This window comes from Petaurus breviceps, unplaced genomic scaffold (assembly GCF_028583685.1).
Source record: "Petaurus breviceps papuanus isolate PSGF00001 unplaced genomic scaffold, PetGlider_PUasm1.0 611, whole genome shotgun sequence".
NCBI classification, from domain to species: Eukaryota; Metazoa; Chordata; class Mammalia; order Diprotodontia; family Petauridae; genus Petaurus; species Petaurus breviceps.
Genome location: NW_027186403.1, coordinates 89,093 through 110,984, shown reverse-complemented (window position 1 = coordinate 110,984; position 21,892 = coordinate 89,093). Strand labels below are relative to the sequence as shown.

Genomic DNA, 21,892 nt, shown 5'->3' with positions numbered 1-21,892 from the left:
GCAGCCCTACCCTTTAAAGGTAAAAGCATGTACCCCTCTCACTTGCAGGTCCGCTAAAGGACTCTTACTTGCTTCTCATAGAAGAGTAACAATAAACTTCTACAACTCTCACTCCAATTAAGCCTGAGACCTTGAATTCTTTCCAGACGATATTGCAGGTTTTCTGGTCTTAGATAAGATTAGAATTCCTGCTGAACCTATTGGGATCCCGACCCCCATCAGTATGATCCTTCTTCCTGGGTTCCCTATCCTTACAGTAGTGCCATGGTGATGGAAGATTCAAGCAGATACTAAGTCAAAATGTTTTCTTTCATATAATCAATTGTTTCTATGACTTGTTCTTTGACCCACACATTATTTAGGATTTTACTGTTAAGTCTTCATTTGGGTCTCTGTCTTTTTTTTAATTTTAAGGCTTTATTAACTTCTGATTTACATCATCCGTTTCCACCAGATTTTGAGTAACAAATTTTCTCCCCGTTTTTCCCCCACCCACCGCCCCAAAATAGCAGTCCCACAGGATATCCCCTCCTCCAATCTGCTCTCTCCCACACCCCTTTCGACTTGTCCAGTGGATCTTTAAGCCTCAGTGCCTGTATATCCTAAGTCTTTTGCTTGTTGTCTGTGACCCAATGACTATTTTTATTGCATTATGCAAATTTCTGCTTTTTTTATAATTCTTTCCAGTGTTGCTGTGCCCAAATATATGGTCAGTTTTTCGTAAAGTACTATAAGGTTCTAAGAAATAAGTATAATCTTTGTAATCCCATTTAGAAAATAATCATTAGTCTTTTAGATCTAAATTCTCCAGCAATTTGTTCACTTCTGTACTGTACATTTTGTTTACTTTCTGTTAGATTTATTCATGAAAGGGATAATGAATTTTTTTTCTCAAGTCAAGATTTCTTCCCCTCTCCTGGTATAAACAGTCTTATGTGTCTCTTCATTTACTTTAGTTTAATCTTTTCTTTAAGATGTCTCTGCTCCAACTGGCAACTTTCCCCTCATACCCTCTCCAGTTTTCCCTATGGTTATTAGAAATTCAGTTTTCTTTCCTTCTTTTATGTACTATTTAACTTGTTCCCTCTTTTTTCCCTCTTAGTCAATTCAATTTACATTTCCTCTCTCACCATTCAACAATCCTGGTTCATTAGTGTTTTTTTAATTTCATTTTTTTTTACCCCTTTCCAGAGAGGATTTCTCACAGTCTCCTATCTATTTTTGCTCTCTTCTCTAATCTTCCACTCTCTGGTTCAAGAACCCTACAATTATTTAGTCTCTCTATCTTCTGTATTCCTCAAAATATGAAAATTCCTGATGTATCCAATCTATGCCTTCCCCCCAAGGCAGTTCCTGCCATTGCCTTACAGAGCTTGCCCAAGGGATTTTTCCTTTCCCAATTTGCCTCACCTTCAGAACAATACCAATTCCTGTAGGTGACAGAGAAGACAGTGTCCTATTCAAAGGAAAAGTCTTTGTTTGGGCTTTCGCCCTAATTAATGAGGCAAAACTCAGGAAAAAGAGACTTAAAAGGAGTTTATTAAAAGTGCACCTAGGAAGTAACATGTTGACTAGCTGATCACTAAGACAACAGCCAGGGATTCAAGATGGAGCCAGTTTTTATTGATAACTTTCATAACAAGATAAAAACATTTCAGATAGGTCCACATTAGCAAAAGGGGATGGGTCATTGCATCTCAGTTCCTCCCCAATTGCCAGTACATGTAGGCTAACAGGCAGTAGGTGACCTGATATGTGAGGATAGCAGGTAACAATACAAAAGTCTCAAGACTGAGAGATGCCTCCCCCAACAGTGACTGACAAGCAGGACTGGGGAAAATGGGTCACTGAGTCAGCACAACTTTCTATAATTCTATAATTTGGTGTCAACCATATATATGATGCAGTAGGACAAATGGATTCATTCCACTCCTTTATCCTTAACTGCATCATCCTATTATCTGCCATTCATGCCCTATCAATCTGAGCAAGCATCAGTAGTTATAAACTAGGGGACTTTAATGTACAATACGAAACATGTGTACTGTGGCCATGAGTATCAAAAATCATAATCCAATGTTTCCATCAATATCATAAAATCAAATAAACTTAGGTACAGAGTCATAACCTCACGTATCCCCCAAGAAGACAAACCTTGTTAAATAAGCACTATATGTCAAACAAGGCAGATTACAGATCAAGCTATTTAGAGGGCCAACCATGTACTAATTTCAGGGGGAAATTTACATATTGACAAGGTAACCAAGAAAACTCAGTAAACATCAACCATGAAACAAAAGACCAAAGCAATAAAATAATGATTATCAATATTAAATAACATCATTTCTTCTAGTAGCCCACTCCCAATGTTCAGTTTATCAGTACATTGAATCGTGTGAGAAATGCTGACAGTTTGGTTTCCACAAGGTTCTATAGGAGCAATGGACATTGAACAGGGTGCACAGGAAAGCATAAATCAGGTTAAGATAGGAAGGGTAGAGCTACCCCCCCTCCATCTAATCATATAGCTCGAAGAAATATATAAAGGGCCCTGAGCTAAGCTGGCTCTGACCAACTGGGGTTTGGGGGATGGTCACCAACTTTTTCATTAACACACATGCTTGATGGGCAGGTCAGGAAAGTTGTAACCCAGAAGAAGTGGAACCAATCCCAGTTCTGAAGGAAGGAACATGGTGGGAAATTCAAGTCAAAGAGCATAACAGGGCTTCTTCCCTTTGTCTTATCCTTTGTAGTCTTTTTCAGGAGACTACCCATTTATTCATTACAGAATAAATGTAAAATAAAGATAATAAAAAAACTTTCCTAGATCTCTACCAAGCATGGTTTATTCCTAGACAGAGCACAGAGAATGTTTATTAACAATCTTGAGTCCCAGATGTCCTATGTAGTTGTCTGGTCCCTCGAATCATCCTCCCTTGGATATTCCGGAATATGTCTCATTCCCAGGGCAGCTCTGAAATGACCTCTTTCCAGTGGATTTGCTTCTTTGGTTGCAAGGTGCTTGCAGCGATTCCTAGGGAATTCTACTCAAATGTGTCAGTAACCAGGCTCAATACAATTTAGTTTAACCTCTTAAATATGACTTTTCCAATAACTAGTTCATGTGCTGAAAAATCTGCTCAAGTCTTGTGATTCTGGCCTTATTAACAATTGAGAATATCAAATTAGAAACACATAATTCACCTGAAGCTTCAGAAACTTTCAGTTATTACATGCCACTTACTGTTTCTAATTTTCTTCATTATAATTATCAACACAATTTTATATATAAATTCCTGAACCCAATTTTTAGAACTTATTATTATAGCATGTTTAAATCCTGTATATATAATCATCTGATCTCATTGCTTTCTCAAAATTTTCCATGCCTGGTCATTCCCCCATAGGAGTAGGAGATACTTTAAAGATCTTATCCTATACATGAATACATAGCTACCAGTACTCATTGTAAATAGATGCTTTTTGTCCCTAGGTTCAACAGGTACCCCAATGAATTTGCTTAAAAGATCCTTAAGTCCAAATGTAACCACCAACAAAAGACTTGGGACTGGATGTGTAAATATAAAATATGTTCAGTTGTTAACCATGTTTAAGTAAATCATTGCATCATCTACAAAAAGGGCTTCTTTTCTTTCCTCTTTGCTTATGCTCATTCTATTTTTTTCTTCTTGTCTTGTTGCAATAGCTAGCTTTTCTAGCCCTATGTTAAATAGTAATGATGATAATGAACATCCGTAGTTTACACATACTTTTTTTGAAAGATCATTAAAACTTGTCCACTATGTATAATTTTTACTCTTAAATTTAGATGGATATTGTTGTCTATATTAAGGAAAGGTCACTTTATTACTCTGATAGTACACAAACATAGGTTACTGCTCTTAGAAGGTCTTTAAACAAGAGAAATTTTTTTTGCCTTTTTTTTTGGAGGGCAACTGGGGTTAAGTGACTTGCCCAAGGTCACATGGCTAGTTTTTGTGTTAAGTGTCTGAGGCTGGATTTGAACTCAGGTCCTCTTGACTCCACAGGGCTAGTGCTCTATTCACTGTGCCACCTGGCCACTGACATTTGTAAGGTAACTCTTGAGTAGTTTGCATACATTCCAGGACATGCTATACACATTGTTTTAATTCTGGATTAAATAACAAACCTAAGGTATTGTAATTACTGAACCTGACTTTTTTGATGTGCCACATCATTTAAAAAAAAATCTGGATAGGAATTTTAGATCACATTAAGAGTGTTGACTTTATTTTCTTATAAAAAGAAAAATTTCCCCCATCCCATCTTCTCAGTTTATTCTCCCCCCATCTCTTGCTCCTTCTGGATTTTTTCCTTGGTCTCTTCAGAAGCTAGTGATAGAAAGCTATCATTGCCATTTATGTGCATATGCCAAAGAAATCAAATCTGAATGAGAGTAACTTTCTGGCTTATACTGATAAAGAATTATAAGGAGTCAGCCACAGAATCTAAAAGTAAATCAAAATCACTATTAGGATATTTATGCTGCTAACAGAGACCAGGTACCTATTTCAAACCATTTTTGTAGATACAAAGCTGATAGTCAATCCAAGAATAATGAGATTTAAACTGAGGTTGGTCCAGCTTGATTGGTAATTTTTAAAAAAGAAATAACCAAACCTGAGTACAATTTTCACTACCATAATCTTTTGTAGAAAAGATTGAAAAGGGAGTAAAAATTATTTTTATTTTCTTATTGCATTAGTCTTAGAAATGATTCTACAAAGGTAATGTAGGTGATATTTTATTTTGAAATCCCTTATTAGAGGTTGACATTAAGTACATCAAACAAAATGACTTGGTTCTAGTTTCTCAAGCTTTTTGTCTTAATGTTTCCATAACATTATTCAACCTAAAGTTGTTTTTTTGTTTTTGTTTTTGGTTCTTGTTGTTGGTTTTTTGTTTTTGCTTTTTGGAGGGGGGAAAGCAGGGCAATCTGGTTTAAGTGACCTGCCCAAGGTCACACAGCTAGTGTGTCTAGTGTCTGAGGCTGGATTTGAACCCAGGTCCTCCTGACTTCAGGGCCTGTGCTACATTCACTGTGCCACCTAGCCGCCCCCGCTGCCCCCTAAAGTTTTCTTTTTAAAAATACAAATTTGCATTTGCTACAACTAAGTTGAAATTCCAGAGTATTGACTTTTAACAAACACAGAAAATGGTCAATTTGGTTAAGGGGGAAAAAGTTTCTGTTGGAGTTTAAGCTGCTAATTGGTGTTAGTCATCTTATAATTTCTATGTTCCAGGATGCAATGTAAAATTCTTTTTGCATCAAGATCAATGCAAAAACATTGATGCAATGCATCATGAAAAGAAAGTTTGTGTTTAATGAAAGGGTGCTTTACAATGTTCTTTTTGGTATTTTTTGGAAAAATTATTACATTTGAAACTATTCTGAAGCTGTTAAATTTTTAAATAAAATCTTTCAGATTTAAATATATAAACCTAGGAAAATCGAATTTTCCACTGAGATAACTAACACAAAATACTTTATAAGTTACTCTCTACTAAAATAACTGACTACATTAAAATTCTATTCCTTAAACCAAAAAAAGAAGAGGTTTCTGACTTTAACCTCACAAATTAATAGATTCATATTTTTGTTTCACAAGCTTCTTTATCTTTGTCTGATTATTCCCAAAGGATTCTGAAAGAATGAGATACTTCAGAGACTTAATCTCATACATAAACATATAAGTATTACAAGGTGGATGACAAGTTCAAGTAACAATTTACATTGTTGCTTAGGATATGGAATGACTACAAATTCAGATAAAAACAGTAAGATCTTTCCCATTTACAGCTTATTATAATCAATCAGATATTTTAGTATTAATCAAATAATTAGTAGATCTAGTATTGCGATGACAAACTTCCACAGTTCACCTTGATAATAGAGATTTGCTATGACAAGAAGGAGGGAAAGAGTTATACCAGCATCAAAACTGATTCTCCAGGCCTAAGCCTAGGGGCACGGAATAACTCACCAAAGGTATACCAGGATAAAACATCCTTTGCTCTATTTGATTTCAAATAGGTCATAATTCAGCTTTAAGAACAGCCAATGATACTGTAATGTTTAAAAAGTTTGAGAGACTTAATTTCTAGGCAATGAGCAACTTTATTAATAATGCCAGCATTTTAATAAAAGGTAAGTGGCACTCTTATGTCACTTACAATGCCAAAGACAATCATGGCAGTAGGCTCACAGCTTATATGCCCTTGAAAAAGGGGTATTCCCGAGGGTATCAATCAGCTCTGACTGGCTGACAATTAATGAGATGTGGACTTTACAAAGAGAAGTGAGCTCACTCCAATGAGGAGAAGATAGTGACATCATCTCACTGTTGGACAGAGATACTATCCCTATACAGACCATCCCTATACCTAGAACACCCCCAATCTTGAGAAATCAAGATGAAGAATTTATATCCCCTACCTAAGCCTGAGGTAGTTGGGTGGAGTAGTAATGCCTAGAATGAGGAGAATGTTAATCCTATCTTCCATCAACCCAGTCCTTGAGAGATTGGACATGGAAGTAGGACAAGGAAAAAAAGCTGGGGTCTCCCCAGTTTTAATAATTGGCTATTAATATGAGAGAAAGACTCATTTCTCTCAATGTAACAAAGTCCCAGTTAGGCTCAGGATTAACCAGGTGGGAAACATACCTGTTCAAAAAATGAACAGCATTATGGGAAAAATAAATCAAGAGGATCCTCCCTTAGGGCATGCCAAGGTTATTCCCTTAATCTTTCCCAGGCCCAAATATCTACCATAGAAGTTCTCAGATTGTATTCTCTTTGGGCAGCACATGATATCCCCCTTGAAAATGGTGGACTGTTGGCCTCACAACAATGCAGACAAACATACCTGAAATACAAATTTAGGATAATATCAGATTGCAATCCCATGAGATTTTACCTCAAATATAAAGTTTCATTAATCACAGCTTAGGGCTAGATATAATTTTTATTATTTCTCTCATGGTGTTACAATAATAAAAAGTGTATGAGACCTTTAAAAATTTACTCAACAGCCTTTCCTTTCTGTTCTTTTTCTTCTCCTTCTGTTAAAACTCATCCTGGTATAAAAATGAATCATTAAAAACCAAGAAAATAATTACATTCTGGAATTTCACAGAGACAGTGAATATATGAAAATTTAACCAGAACCCCAGAAAAACAATGGCAAATTGCTGTCAACCTCCAGACTAACAGTTATCTATCTCTTAAGATATTCTATATTCACCACTTGAGGCAAAAAAAAAATCTTTAAGACTGGAGTTTGTTGAGGCGAATTTGACTAAAGATCTAACTTCAATATGTATTATTCCAGTTATAATTTCACAAGAAACTCACTCTTTATTATAAGCAGGCTTGAAATTTTCTCTCCCATTTTTGCAAGAAGTAAAAGAAGGGATCCCATTTTCTCAGAAAAACAGTTGATTGCTTACAGATTTCACAACACTAGCAAGCTCTTCACAAGGCTAAGATTTTATGAGCTTGACAAAGCAGGTTGTAGCAGCAAGCACCCCAGCGTTTCCAGGGTGGCTGCCCATACAGGTTCTTGGATCTGCTTTGATAAAGGAAAGCAACTCAAAATGGGTTAACAAGCTCACTTTAATCAGTCAGACATATATCGTTTACCTTGTTCAGGGGAAAAGGTCAGCACCCCGAACTTCAAAGTACACAGGCAGAATTATCAAGACAGAAACAGATCTAGTAGACAGATTTCCAAACTGTCCAACCATTACATCCATACCCAGTCAACATCTGGGTTTCCACATCTGGGTTTTTCAAAGCCGGGGGGGCCCTGGACAACGGCTTCCCAGAATACAGATCAAATCACAGAACACTTCTCAAAGTGAGCCCCCAAAACAAAGCCTCACATCAGGGCTTATATAGCCTTCTCCTGGCTCAGAGAATGTAACAACCTTATTGACCCACTGGCCAATCAAAAAGTATCTACTGAAAAACAAGCCTCCCACCCCAGGCTTCAGGTGCACTTTAGCCTAGGGGCAGGGAAGACCTTCCAAATTTGCATTCCCATTACACAGGTGTTCTCAAGAAGCTTTTGAATTTTATAAATAAGGAGATTTTAAAGGTTTTTTTCTTTGTTCCTTTTCCCATACAGTAAGTAATGATCATTTTTCCCTTTCAGAATATACACAAGTAAACACTTGGTTTTTACATTATGATAATAACCACTTATGACTTAAATAACAATTTCAAAGTAACCAGATTAAAAAAAATTCTCAGCATATCTTATACAATGGTTTCCCAGCATCCACAATACAAGGACATTTAGAAACACAATAACAATATAAACAATATTAGTGATTTTTAAAACATAACAGTATTTGCGAATACTATTTTACAGAATGCCAGATGATACAAATTTATTTGAATGCATCTCTGAATTCTTTTACATATAAATTACTTCATTTCATTGTTTTTAGCACTTTATACTGATTACATCTAAAATCTGGTAAAAAAAAGTTATCAAGAATGGATCGATTATATCTAATTAAAGAAATAATAATATTAACAATAGTTATTATTTACATAGTGATTGCCATATGCCAGGTACTGTGTTAAACACTTTACAATAATGTAATCCTTACAACAACGCTGGGAGGTGAGTGCTATTATTTAATTTTCCCCTTTACAGATCAGGAAACTAAGGTAAAGAGAGGTGAAGACACACAGTCAATATATTCCTGAGACTGGATTAATTGCTGAGGCAGGATTTTTTTTGTGACTCAGGTTTTCCTGATCCATGCATTTTCTAGCATTTTTTTTTTCTTCTCCCTCATTGCCAAATAACAAATGCTTTTTGGCAATTACTTTCTAATTTACCACAATTAGCCTGACAGGGGAACACATTATCACTATAAATGAGACCACAGGATGATTTAGTTTCAGGACCAAATCAAATCAGGATTTACAATCACTAACAATAAAGTGAAAATCTCAATTTGTCCAAGAACCATTTACTGCTAGCGCTTCAAATTATAGGGCCAGCTACTTTCATTTTATCTACTGCCAAAGATTCAAAGCGATAGTCTCACATTTTCACTCTTCTTTTAGGATCCATGAAACTTTCCTGAAACACAGAAATTGCAAAAATAACCTCTATTTTGCAATAATGAAATAATCAATGAATACTATTCATGCAAGGACTAAAATGTATCCTGCTAGTGCTTTGCTATCTCCAAGTAATTCAATGCTGCAAATGTATTTCTATATTTTCCATATCATGAAGAATAACCAAATAAAGTTTCTCATATCCTACTTCTCTGAATGAGATCAAACCTTTCCTTATTTCTTTTTCCAAATTTCCACAACCCTTTTCTTTCAAGTCCTGTATTGATACTATCAGTGCAAAAGAGATTACAACTTTAATAACTTCCTACCCATTTGCTCTTTTCCCTAATTGGTTAAACTTGATCTCCTCCTTTCTTTCAAGCTTGAATAAAGCCCTTCACAACTGAACCTGTTTGTTTCATATTCTGACCAGAAATTTCCCTTGCCAATCCTATCCTAGACTATAGAAATAATCTTCACTTTTCTGATTTTTTTTTCTTCTCTTTCTCTTGTCTGCCCCTCCAACTCGGCAACAGTCAGAAATGGAGACAGAGGGCACGGCAATTGGGGTTAAGTGACTTGCCCAAGGTCAACACTGCTAGTTTTGTGTTAAGTGTCTGAGGTTGGATTTGAACTCAGGTCTTCCTGACTCCAGGGCAGGTGCTCTATTCACTGCACCACCCACCTATGTTCATGTTTAAAAGCCTTGAAAGTTCTACCTTAGCCTTCCCAAAAGGTATTCCTGGTACCTAGTCACCTCCCCCAGTTGCTGTTTCAAAGCCTCTCTGAACAACACTGAAAATCCCTGGTTTACCTAACCTTGAGATCTTCAAATAACATTTAGAATGTGCAACTGAGTTCAATACCTAAGGTCTCATCCTTTATCTGGCCAAAATATTTTTTTCTTTTTTTCTCATAATTTCCCCAGTCCCTACCTATTTATCCTTATTGCTCAGCTGTGGGTATATCTGGCAAGCTATTACAACTCTTCTACCATGGAGTCCTGGGAAGGCCCACTCTTCCCACTCCCTTTATGAGCTGAGTACTGGTATTCCCATGTAAATGCAGACAAGTCCATTTACCTACCAGCCTCCTCTCAGTGAGCCTTTAGCTTTTTCTTCTGCCTTCCCTTTTTCCTGCACAAAGGGAAAAAAGAATAAAAATTTGGATCTGGGAACCTATTTCTCCTTTTTCTGCCCTGGGTTTTGGGGGGCTAAATTTTCTTCCACTTCACAGCTTAAATAACTCCTAGGGTGCCTCCAATGGCAATGCCTGATTGCAGGCTGGTACATGGGAGTGGAGCAGGCCCACCCACAGTGACAGTTATGTTTGAAAAACACCCCAAATTCCTAATGGGTCCCTATTCGTTAAAAAGAAAATTCTTTGCATTTGTCCCCAGATTAATGATGTAAAACTCAGGAAAAAGACAATAAAAAAGAGTTTATTAAAAGTACATAAAAGTAGCAACACATTGATAGCCTAAGCCCTAGAGATGGAATGACCTTTTATTGATAACTTTCACAATTAAATAAAGTTAACTCAAATATGTCCATACTAGCAAAAGGGGATGGGGCAAGGCTCTCACCTACTCCCCAACTGACAGAAGGTTATAGCTAACAGGTAGTAGGTGACTTAGTACTTGAGAAATAGCAGGAAACACAAAAGCTGCACAGTGAGTGATGCTTCTCCCAACAAAACCTCTCTTAACAGAGCCTGCCCCACAGTGACTGACAAGCAGGATTACAATCATATGAAAAATTCTCTAAATCACTATTGATTAGGAAAATGCAAATTAAAACAACTCTGAGGTACCACCTCACATCTATCAGATTGGCTGATATGACAGAAAGGGGAAATGACAAGTGTTAGAGGGGATATGGGAAAGAGGGAGACTAAAGCACTGTTGGTGGAGTTGTGAACTCATTCCATCATTCTGGAGAACAATTTGGAAATACGACATAGAACATACCACTACTAGGTCTGTATCCTAAAGACATTTTTTTTAAAAGGAGGGGGGAGCTATTTGTATTTAGAGCATCTCTTTTTGTGGTGGCAATTGGAAATTGAGGGGCTGTCTATCAACCCAGGAAGGCTGAACAAGTTGTGGTATATGAATGCAATGGAATACTATTGTGCTATAAGAAATCTAAAATAGGAAGCTTTTATAAAAAACTTGAAAGACTTACATGAACTGATGCAAAATGAAATGAGCAAAACTACAAGAACATCAGACATAGTAACAGCAGTACTGTAAGATGTTCGACTGTGAATGACTTAGCTATTCTCAGTAATACAATAATATAAGACAAGTGCAAAGGACTCATGATAAAAAATGCTTCCCACATTCAGAGAAAGAACTGATGCAGTCTGAATGAAGATTTCTATATGTTTTGCATGATTTCACATGTATAATTGGTAAAATATTCCTTGCAATCAAAATGGATAGGGAAAAAGTGAGAGAGAGAATTTAGAATAAAAACTTTTTTTTAAATGTCTGAATTAAATAAACAATAATCTTTTTTTCAAAAACATAGAACAGAGGGGTGGAGTCAAGATGGCGGAGTAGAAGCAGGACCTTCCCGTTGCTCCAGCTTCCACCTTCCCCAATCCACATAAAAGGGGACTCTAAAGAAACTTTGGAGCTGCAGAACCCACAAAATGACACAGAGAAGCTAACCTCCCACTGAGGACAGCCCAGCAGGCCAGCAGGAATCAGCCAGCTCAGCCCCATGCTGAGGCTTTAGCCCCAGGGCGGGCCTGACCAGCCACAGGCCAGAGGGACTCCAGATCAGCAGCAGCTGTGGCCGTTTCCAGATTTATCAATACATAGATGCAAAGGACAAAGTGAGAGGTCAGTGCAGTCTGGAATTCTGGACCCAGTAAGTGGGAGTGCCTGGCTTTTGCCCCTGGGGCGAGAAGCTGCTGAGACACTGGCACAGTGCCAAGTGGCAGCTTCAGCTCCTGGCCTGCAGAGTGTAGGGGGACCAAGCACCAGTCTGAGGGGTAATCACTCTTGCTTTAACCTTCTTGGATCTGGATTGCAGTCTAGGGTGGATTTCCTGGGGTGTGTGTCCAGCTTGCCAGAGTGAGTGGAGACCTCAGAGAGGGCACCCATCTAACACCTCTGGCAACTGAGAAAACCCCAGCGTTTAGGACGAAAGCTCCCTTGTCTGATGGCAGAGTTCTACTATGGCAAAAAGCCCAGGGGTCAAGTGACTGAGGGAAGACATGACCAGGCAAAGGAAACAAAGCAGACAGAAGATTCCAACATTAGACTCCTATTTTGGGGTTAAAAAGGAGCAAAGCATGGAACAGGAGGAAGACAGTTAAGTCAGAAGTCCTGCACCAAAAGTTTCAAAGGAAAATATGAGCTGGTTACAAGCCAAAGAGGACCTTAAGAAGCAGATAAGAGAAGTGGAGGAAAAATTGGGAAGAGAAATGAGAACAATGCAAGAAAATTATGAAATGAGAGTCAACAGCCTGACTGAGGAAAATCATACCTTAAAAAATAGACTAACTCAAATGGCAAATGAGGCTCAAAAAGGCAATGAGGAGAAGAATGCCTTAAAAAGCTGAATTTGCCAGATGGAAAAAGAATCTCAAAAGCTCAATGAGGAGAATCGTTGCTTCAGAATTAGATTGGAGCAAATGGAAGCTAATGACTTTATGAGAAATCAAGATGCTATTAAACAGATCCAAAGAAATGAAAGAATAGAAGGCAATGTGAAATTCTCATGGGAAAAACCACTGACCTGGAAAATAGATCCAGGAGAGATAATTTAAAAATTATTGGACTACCTGAAAGCCATGATCAAAGTAAGAACCTAGAAATCATCATCCAGGAAGTGCTCAAAGAAAACTGCCCTAATGTTTTAGAACCAGAGGACAAAATAGAGTTTGAAAGAATCCACCTATCACCTCCTGAAAATGATCCCAAAAAGAAGATGCCTAGGAATATTATAGCCAGGTTCCAGAATTTCCAGATCAAGGAGAGAATATCACAAGCAGCCAGGAAGAAATAATTTGAATATTGTGGAAACACAATCAGGATAACCCAGGATCTGGCAGCTTCTACACTGAGGGATTGAAGGGCTTGGAATATGATATTCCGGAGGTCAAAGGAGCTGGGATTAAAACCAAGAGTTACCTACCCAGCAAAACTGAGTATCATGTTTCAGGGGAAAATATGGTCATTCAGTGGAATAGAGGACTTTCAAGCATTCTTGCTGAAAAAAAACCAGAGTTGAATAGAAAATTTGACATTCAGATACAAGAAGCAAGAGAAGCATGTGAAGGTAAACAGGGAAAAGAAATCATAAGGAACTTATCAAAATTTAACTATTAACATTCCTACACAGAAAAACAATAATTGTAACTTATGAAACTTTTCTCAGTAGTTTAAGAGAATAGAAATATATATATATATATATATATATATATATATATATATATATATATATATATATATATATATATGATGGTATATGGGCATATGAATACATATGTGAATGTGTGTACGTATGTTTACAGGTATACATCGATAGAGGGCACAGAACCAATTTAACAGGAAGGGATGATACTTAGGAGGTGAAATTAAGAGGTGAGAGAGGAATATAATGAGAGGAGATGGGAAGACACAGAATGGGGTAAACTATCTCATATAGAAGAGGCAAGGGAAAATGGTTACAATGGAGGGGAAGAATAGGAAGGCAAAAGGGAATGGGTCAACCTTATTCCCATTGAATTTGGCTTGAGGAGGGAATGAAATACACACTAAATAGGGTATCTCACCCTCCAGGAGAGTAGTGGAGGAAGGGAATGAGAGGGGGGATGATGGAAGGGAGGGCAGGCTGGGGGGGAGGGAAGTTGGGAGCACCCACTTTTGAAAAGGAACGGGATCAAAGTAAAGAATAGAACAAGTGGGAGGTAGGATAGGAGGGAGGGAAATATAGTGAGTCTTTTACAATATATGTACTATGTTATTGTTTTGTATTAGCCACACATGTACAACCTATATTGAACTGCTTATCTTCCCAGTAAGGGTGGGAGACAAGCGAGGAAGAGAATGAATCTGGAATTCAAAATTTTAAAATCAAATACTCAAATATATATACTATTATTAATACTATTTTATATGTAATTGGGAAATAAGATATACAGGCACTGGGGCATAGAGATCCACTGGAAAAGTCGAAAGGGGTATGGGAGAAAATATGGGAGAGAGCAGATTGGAGGAAGGAATATCCTGTGGGACTGCTATTTTGAGGCGGTGAGTAGGGGAAAAACGGGGAGAAAATTTGTAACTCAAAATCTGGTCGAAATAAATGATGTAAATCAGAAGCTAATAAAGCATTTGATATATTAACAAAAAGAAAACGAAGAACAAAATTTATAATACAAATTGAACTTAAAAAAAGAAATTCTTATAATATATTATAGAAATTGATAAAACAAAACATTTTCAAATTTTGTTGTACCTGGCTACTCTTTCCAGGACAAATGCATAGTGTCATATCTTATTTAATGGCGGAAAATATTCTTGGAGTGGGGAAAAAATAAATTAATACTTTAAAAACAAAAAACAAACAAGCAAAAAAAGCCTAGAACAAAGTGAACCCCAAGAGGAAAAATGATAGTCAACAGCAATAAGTCTTAGAGACTCAGACCTGGAACTACAAAAGTCCAATAAGGAATCCCAACTAAGCCACTCATGAGATGTGTCATCCTGGCAAAAGACTTCTGATGGTGATACTCTTTGTAGTCCAGTTTCTGGTTTTGTAGCTGAAGATATTATTGTGGTTTTGTGGATGATAGTCCCCTTCCACATCTTAGCATCACTTAATTCTTCTGCCAACTGGACTACAAGAGTATCACCATCAGAAGTCTTTTGCTGTGTCAGAGGAGATAACATGCATGCACTGTACTCCATAAATGATACTTGTCATAGTTGTTTCTGGTTTTGTAGCTGAAGATATTATTGTGGTTTTGTGGATGTTTTTTCTTGTGATTAATATTGAACAGAAAGGAAAAGTCTTGGCACACCTGAAGTACAAGAATGGAATCTGTCCATTACATTTTGGAGGAGTATTCAAGCAAAGCCAAACAGCACTCCCCCGCAAAGGGCTACCTTCATTCATTTCTCCCAAAGAAAAAGGAAATGAAGAGACTTACCTTTGAAAAGGAAGAGTGATGGCTACATGAGGAAATTTGTAGAGCGTGACTCCTCAAATCTTCCAGGATTTTACAGTCCTTGGAATGGGGAGTCCGGAAAAGAAGTGAAGCCTCCAGGACCTAGAGGAAAAGATATGACAAGACTGACTGTGTGGATGGCCCTGCACGTTGTCCCAGCTCTGTAATATCCCAACTAGCAGCAATTTGTTTTCTCGTTGTCTTCATTCCATGGAGTCAAAACAATGGAAATGATAAGGAAGAATCAAGTCTGACTGCACACTAAAAGCAGTGAGCAGTGTCCCATATGTATGGCCTGCCAAGAACAGGACCAAATGCATATGTCAGACATATTCTATCACCTGGGCCTTTGAAAACCCGGTGGGCCTCACCTCCCTCACTTGTTGGATAAGGGGCTTTCAAGGAAAGAAAACTTCTGTGGTTCTACATAAGTGAACAATGAAGTTTTAGGAAAGACAAGGGTGGGAAGAATGAATACATATGTGACAGAGGAGGAAAAATGAATGGCTGACCAGTAGGGGCCCAAATCATTGAGAGACTCCATCCTGACTTACAGTCAGGAAGCCTGGACTTCACATCTCAACTCAGCCAATTACCAGTCATGTCAAGAGTGCCAAATCATGTGACCTCATTCTTCCTTAGCTGTCTGATCTACAAAATCAGAGCAAGAAAAACACAAATCTCACAGTTTCCTCTAAGTCTAAAAAGGTACACAAATTGTAAAGCTCACTGCACGCAAGGGCATTCTTTTTTATTGTTATTACAGATGCCCATGAGCACTTTCAGGGGACAATGTCAAAAGACCAGGGGAACTATCTCAAAGGTCCATCAAGAGGTAAACTCCATGGCTTTCTCTGACATAAGCCCCCACATCTAACCTATTTAAATTCCTGAAACAAATGCCAATCTGGAAACTCACCTTTGAAAAGAAACAGTGACCTTGTCAAAATGAAATTCGTCCAGAGGAGGAAGACTACACATCTCTTCCTGGGAATAATTCTAGAACCAATCAAGAGAGAAATAAGGTTAACCTTGAGGCACTGAGAGTCAAAAGAAAGGCAAATGTGACTTTTGAGGGAGGCCCTAGAGTCTGAACCAAGCCTCAAGGACCTTTTGCCACTAGCAATGTGTATTTCTTTGCCACCCTTGAATAAAATAGGATGAAGGAAAATGAAATATCAAAACAGAAAAATAAAAAGGAAGGGGAAAATATATATGCCCAAGTCTGTCACTCAGCATCATTTAATTCCTCAGTCAATTGGACTTCCAAAAGCACTGGAGTCAGAGGTCTGTTGTTGGCTCAAAGGAGATAACATATACACACTGTACTCCTTCAATGATATTTGCTGTCCTTGTTTCTGATTTGGTAGGTGAAGTGATTATTATGGCTGGTTTTGTTGCTGTTGTCATTGTGATTAATCCTGGACAGAAAGAAAAACATCTGGCACACCTGCAGTGGGCAGAAGAATAGAATCTGTGTGGCACATTATAGCAGATCCCATTAGTCAAGGCCCATTGCCAATCCCAAGGGCAGCCATCATACATCTTTGCAACAAGATAAAGGAATCTAAGAGACTCACATGAGAAAGGGAACAGGGATGGTGGCCTGAGGACATTTGTGAACCAGTGGGCCACTTCTCAAATCTTCCAGGTATCTCCATCTTAGGAAGGAGAAATAAAGAATTGATATTAAGCCTTGGGGACTTAGAAGAAAAGAGCTGGAAGGACTGACTGCATGGGTTTCCGTGAACATCTTCCAGGTGTCTGGCATCCCAACTATTTGAAATTTATTTTCTTGCTGACTCCATTCCATAGAGCGAGGAGAACAGAAATTACAAGGAAGAATAAAATGTGACCAATGTAGAGGAATGGATTTGTCCCATGGCCTCCACATGGGGTCTGCCATACCGAGGGTCCAATGCATGGGTTCCTCACATTCATACAATTAGGCCTTGGTCAAGCCAAGGGCCTCACTCTCCTCAAATAGCTGTTAAGAGGATTCCAAATAGAGGACCTTTGAAGAACCCTGTACTTCTAGCTTATGTGGGCACTGAATTTTTAGGGAAGCGAAGCATTGCAAGAATAAATATATATGGGAGGGCAGATGACTGACTGACCAGTAGGGGCCCAGATCACTAAGAGGCCCCATCCTGACCTGTACAGTCAGGAAGCCTGGACTTCACATCTCAACTCAGCCAATTACCAGTCATGTCAAGAGTGCCAAATCATGTGACCTCATTCTTCCTTAGCTGTCTGATCTACAAAATCAGAGCAAGAAAAACACAAATCTCACAGTTTCCTCTAAGTCTAAAAAGGTACACAAATTGTAAACCTTACTGCTGACAAGTGAGCACTTCTTTTTCGTGTGAGCAGTTCCAAGGAAGGAAGTGTGAGGAGTGCAGGAAACTATTTCCAAGGTTCATCAGAAGATAAACTCCCTGGCTTTCCATGACTTAGGCCCTCAGCCCTAAGCTATTCAAATTTCTAAAACATTATTTGGAACCTCACCTTTGAAAAGAAACAGTGAGACTATCAAAATGAAATTTGTCCACAAGTGGAAGATTCCTCACTTCTTCTTGGGAATGAACCTAGAACAAACCAACAAAGAACTAAGGTTAACCTTAAGGCATTGAAAGGCCAAAAGAAGGAGAATCTGACCTTGTGGGGACTCTCAGAATCTGATCCTAACCTGTAAGAACTTTGCCTTAGGAAATATCCACTAATTTTGTCACCCTTGAATACATATAGGATAAAGGAAAAGGAAATTGAATAGGGGAAATAAAAAAGGAGGGTGAAAATATATTCTCACTTCCATCATTTTGGTGTCAACATATCAAGACCTGGGTTCTCAAGGAAGATGAATACCCAAGCAAGCCAAGGATGATGGTATGGTGAAAGGAAATGAAGTATGGGAACAAAAATGATGGCAGAAGTCCAAACATAATAAATTCTTGGACTTGGAACCAGGAAGGTCTGAGGAGCAATCCTACCTCAGCCACATATGAAGTGTGTCCTCCTGGCCTGAGGAACTTCCCATCTTTTAGAATCACTTAATTTCTCCGTCAATTGGAATAAAAAGAGAATCAGAATCAAAGGTCTGCTATGGGGTCAAAGGAGATAACATACACACTGTACCCCTTCAATGACATTTGTTGTGCTCACTTCTGATTTGATAGTTGAAATTCTTATTAGGGGTGGTTTTTTGTTGTTTGTGTTGTTGTTGTGATTAATCCTGAATGGAAAGAAATAGACTTGGCACACCTAGAGGTAGGAGAAGAATGGAATCTGTTCATCAACTTATGGCAGACCTCACAGGCAAGGCAACATGGCATCCCCAAAGGTGGCATCATCAATTTTTCTCAAACTAGAAAGGAAATAAAGAGACCTGAATGTTGAACATTTGTGAACAAGAAGACCAATTTTCAGATCTTCCAGAGAATCTTCATCCTAGGAGGGAAAGATCAGAAATGAGGGTAAGACTTGAGGACTCAGAAAAAAAAAGATGGCAAGATTGACTGCAGGGGTGGCCCCATACATCATCCTCCCAGCTGTCTGGTATCCCAACTACTTGCAATTTTTGGTCCTGCTGACTCCATTTCGTGGAGCCAGAAGAACAGAAATGAAATGGAAGAAGGAAACATGACTGAGGTAGAGGCATACTCAAAGTAGGGTCCAGTGGGTTGTATCTGGAGTCAGCCAAGAAAATGTGCATATGTAAGACATTCTGTTGATTAGGCCTTTGAAAACTCGGAGGGCCTCACCTCCCTCACTCATCTGATAAGGGGCTTTCAAGCAAATAGACCATGAAAATGCCAACAGTTTTCCTTAAGATAATTCTGAATATTTAGGAAAGTGAAGGCTGGTAGGGGAGGAAAAATGAATGGCTGACCTAGCAGGGCCCCAAATTGCTCAGAGGCCCCATCCTGACCTTTGTGGTCAGGAAACCTGGACTTCAGATCTCAATGCATCCACTTACCAGACATGTCAACAGAGTCAAGTCATGTGATCTTACTCCTCCTCTGCTCTTGGAGTTAAAAAACCAGAGCAAGAAAACTACTAATCTAACAGTTTACTCTGAGGCTCAACAGACACACAAAATAGAGAGTTTGCTACATTCAAGGGAGACCTTCTTTTTCTTATTTCTGATGCACATGAAGATTTCCAAGGAAAGATGTGTCAGGAGTACAGGGGAATTACTTCAAAAGTCCATCAGGTGGTAACTCTCTGGCTTTCCCTGACTTAGCCTAGACCCAACCCACTCAAATTTTTGAAACAAATGCAAATCTGGAAACTCACCTTTGAAAAGAAATAGCTTGTCAAAATGATATTTGTCCACAGGAAGAAGACTCCGTATCTCTTCCTGGGAATAATCCTAGAACCAATCAACAGGGAAATACAGTTAATCTCAAGGCATTGAGAAGTATAAACAAGGATAAAGCCACATTTGAGGGAGGCCCCTGGAAATGTGTATTTATTCTGCTACCTCTGAATACAAGCAGGATGGAGGAAAATAAAACGGTAAGAGGGAAATGCAAAAGGAAGAGGGGGAAATATATATTTATACACACACACACACACACACACACACACACACACACACACACACACACACACACACACACCCAAATCCATCATTTAACATCACTTATTTCCTCTGTCAATTGGACTACCAAGAGCATGGGAATAAGAGGTCTATTGTTGAATCAAAGGAGATAATATACATACCCTGCATTCCATAAGAGATGTTTTTGGGAATTGTTTCTGTTTCTGTATTTAGAGGTATTACTATTGTTCTTTTTCCTGCATTTGTTACTGTGATTCATCATGAATAGGAAGGAAAAGACTTGGCATGCCTGGAGTGCAACAATGTAATTTGTTTATCACATTAAGGGAGAATCCACAGGCTGGGCCAAATTCCAGCCCCAGAGGCAATCATAATCTACTTTCCTCCAGAGAAAAAGGAAGTGAAAAGTCTTACCTTTGAAAGGGAAGCAGAATGGTTACAATAGTACACATGATCGAGACTTCTTAAATTTTCCAGGTTAATACATTACTTGGAATAGAAAATCCATAAATGAAGTACAACTTCCAGAGTTTAGTGGAAAAGAGATGGCAAGACTTGCCCTGCACATTGTCCGAACTTGGTGACATCTCAAGCATTTGCAGTTTAATTTCCTGCTATCTCCTTTTGATGGAGTCAAGACAATGGAAATGATAAAAAAAAAAAAAAGAATCAAATATACCCAAGGTAGAGGCACACTCATGGCAGTGTCCAGAGGTCTCCATCAGAGGTCAGTCGACCTGGGAAGTCTAATCTGTACTTCATTCACATCCTGTGGAAGAGGCATTGGAATCCCTGAAAGCCCCACTTTTCTCAGATGTCTGATAAGGGTCTTCCAAATACAGGGCCTTTGAAAAGGACTGTAGTTCTACTTATGTGGACCATGAATTCTTAAGGAAGTCCAGGATAGCAAGATTGAATGTATATGTGTCGAAGGAGGAAAAGTGAGGGTTGACAGGCAACATTCCTAATTGTTTGGTGATCACAACCTGACCTGTAGGGTCAAGAAGCCTGGACGTGTCATGGATATAATAATTTCGTTAAAGATAATCAACAAAACAAAATTTGTGGGAGGCAGCCAACACAGTACTTCGGCTAAATTTTCTATCTCTAAAAGTTTGTTTATTCCTTTTTATAGAGGAAAGACCAGATCAACCAATTGAATAATCGACTAAAAAAACTCCTCAAAACCAAACATTTTAAAATGCCAATTAAAAATCAAAATAGAAATTCAGAAAATTAAAGGTGAGATAAAATTGAAAGTAAAAAACCACCAATGAATTATTAAACAAGAAAAATTATTTTGTGGGTAAAAAATGAAAAAAAGAACAATACATAAACCATGAGATAGATTTGATTTTTTTTAAACAGGAAAGAAGAGAATCAAGGGTATGAAGAATATCAAGGAAATGAATAAAAAAAATACAAAGGAAAAGAGCCTGAAAGTACCAGATCATTAACTATACTACAAAGCTACAATCATCAAAAACAATTTGCTACTGGATAATAAATGGAAAGGGTGATAGGTGGAATACATTATGTAAACAATATACAGAAGCGAATGAGAACACTTAGTTTATATATATATATATATATATATATATATATACATATACATATACATATACACACATATATATATTATATATACACATACCCAAAGATCTCAGCTATTTGGGCAAGAACTCACTATTTGACAAAAACTGCAGGAAAAGTTCGAAAGGAGTCTGGCAGAAACTGGTATAGACAAACATCTCACACTATAAATCAAGATAAGTTCAAAATGAGTTCATGGTTTAGATATAAAGGATGACATCATAAGCAAGCCAGTGGAATATGGAAGAAATCACTTGTTAGATCTATAGACAGGGGAACAGTTCATGGAGGAAAAAGAGATAAAAAGTTTCATGGGTAGGTCAGGGGGAAAGAAATGGATAATTTTTATGGAATAAAATTAAGTATTTAATTAAAAAACAGTGCACCTAAAATTAGAAAGAACAGCAGAAAAGTGGTAAAA

At 38.0% G+C, this 21,892-nt stretch overlaps 1 long non-coding RNA gene across 1 annotated transcript; it reads right to left on the bottom strand.

Annotated features, from left to right (window-relative positions):
• Positions 1 to 1,511: 1,511 nt before the first annotated feature.
• Positions 1,512 to 21,455, bottom strand: LOC138173608 (uncharacterized). Its single transcript, XR_011171447.1, has 7 exons — positions 19,611 to 21,455; positions 18,305 to 18,761; positions 17,823 to 17,902; positions 16,234 to 16,975; positions 15,297 to 15,416; positions 10,212 to 10,261; positions 1,512 to 9,144 (listed from the first exon to the last, which is right to left on the bottom strand). It is a non-coding gene; the product is annotated as an uncharacterized lncRNA (long non-coding RNA).
• Between the last annotated feature and the right edge of the window lie 437 nt (positions 21,456 to 21,892).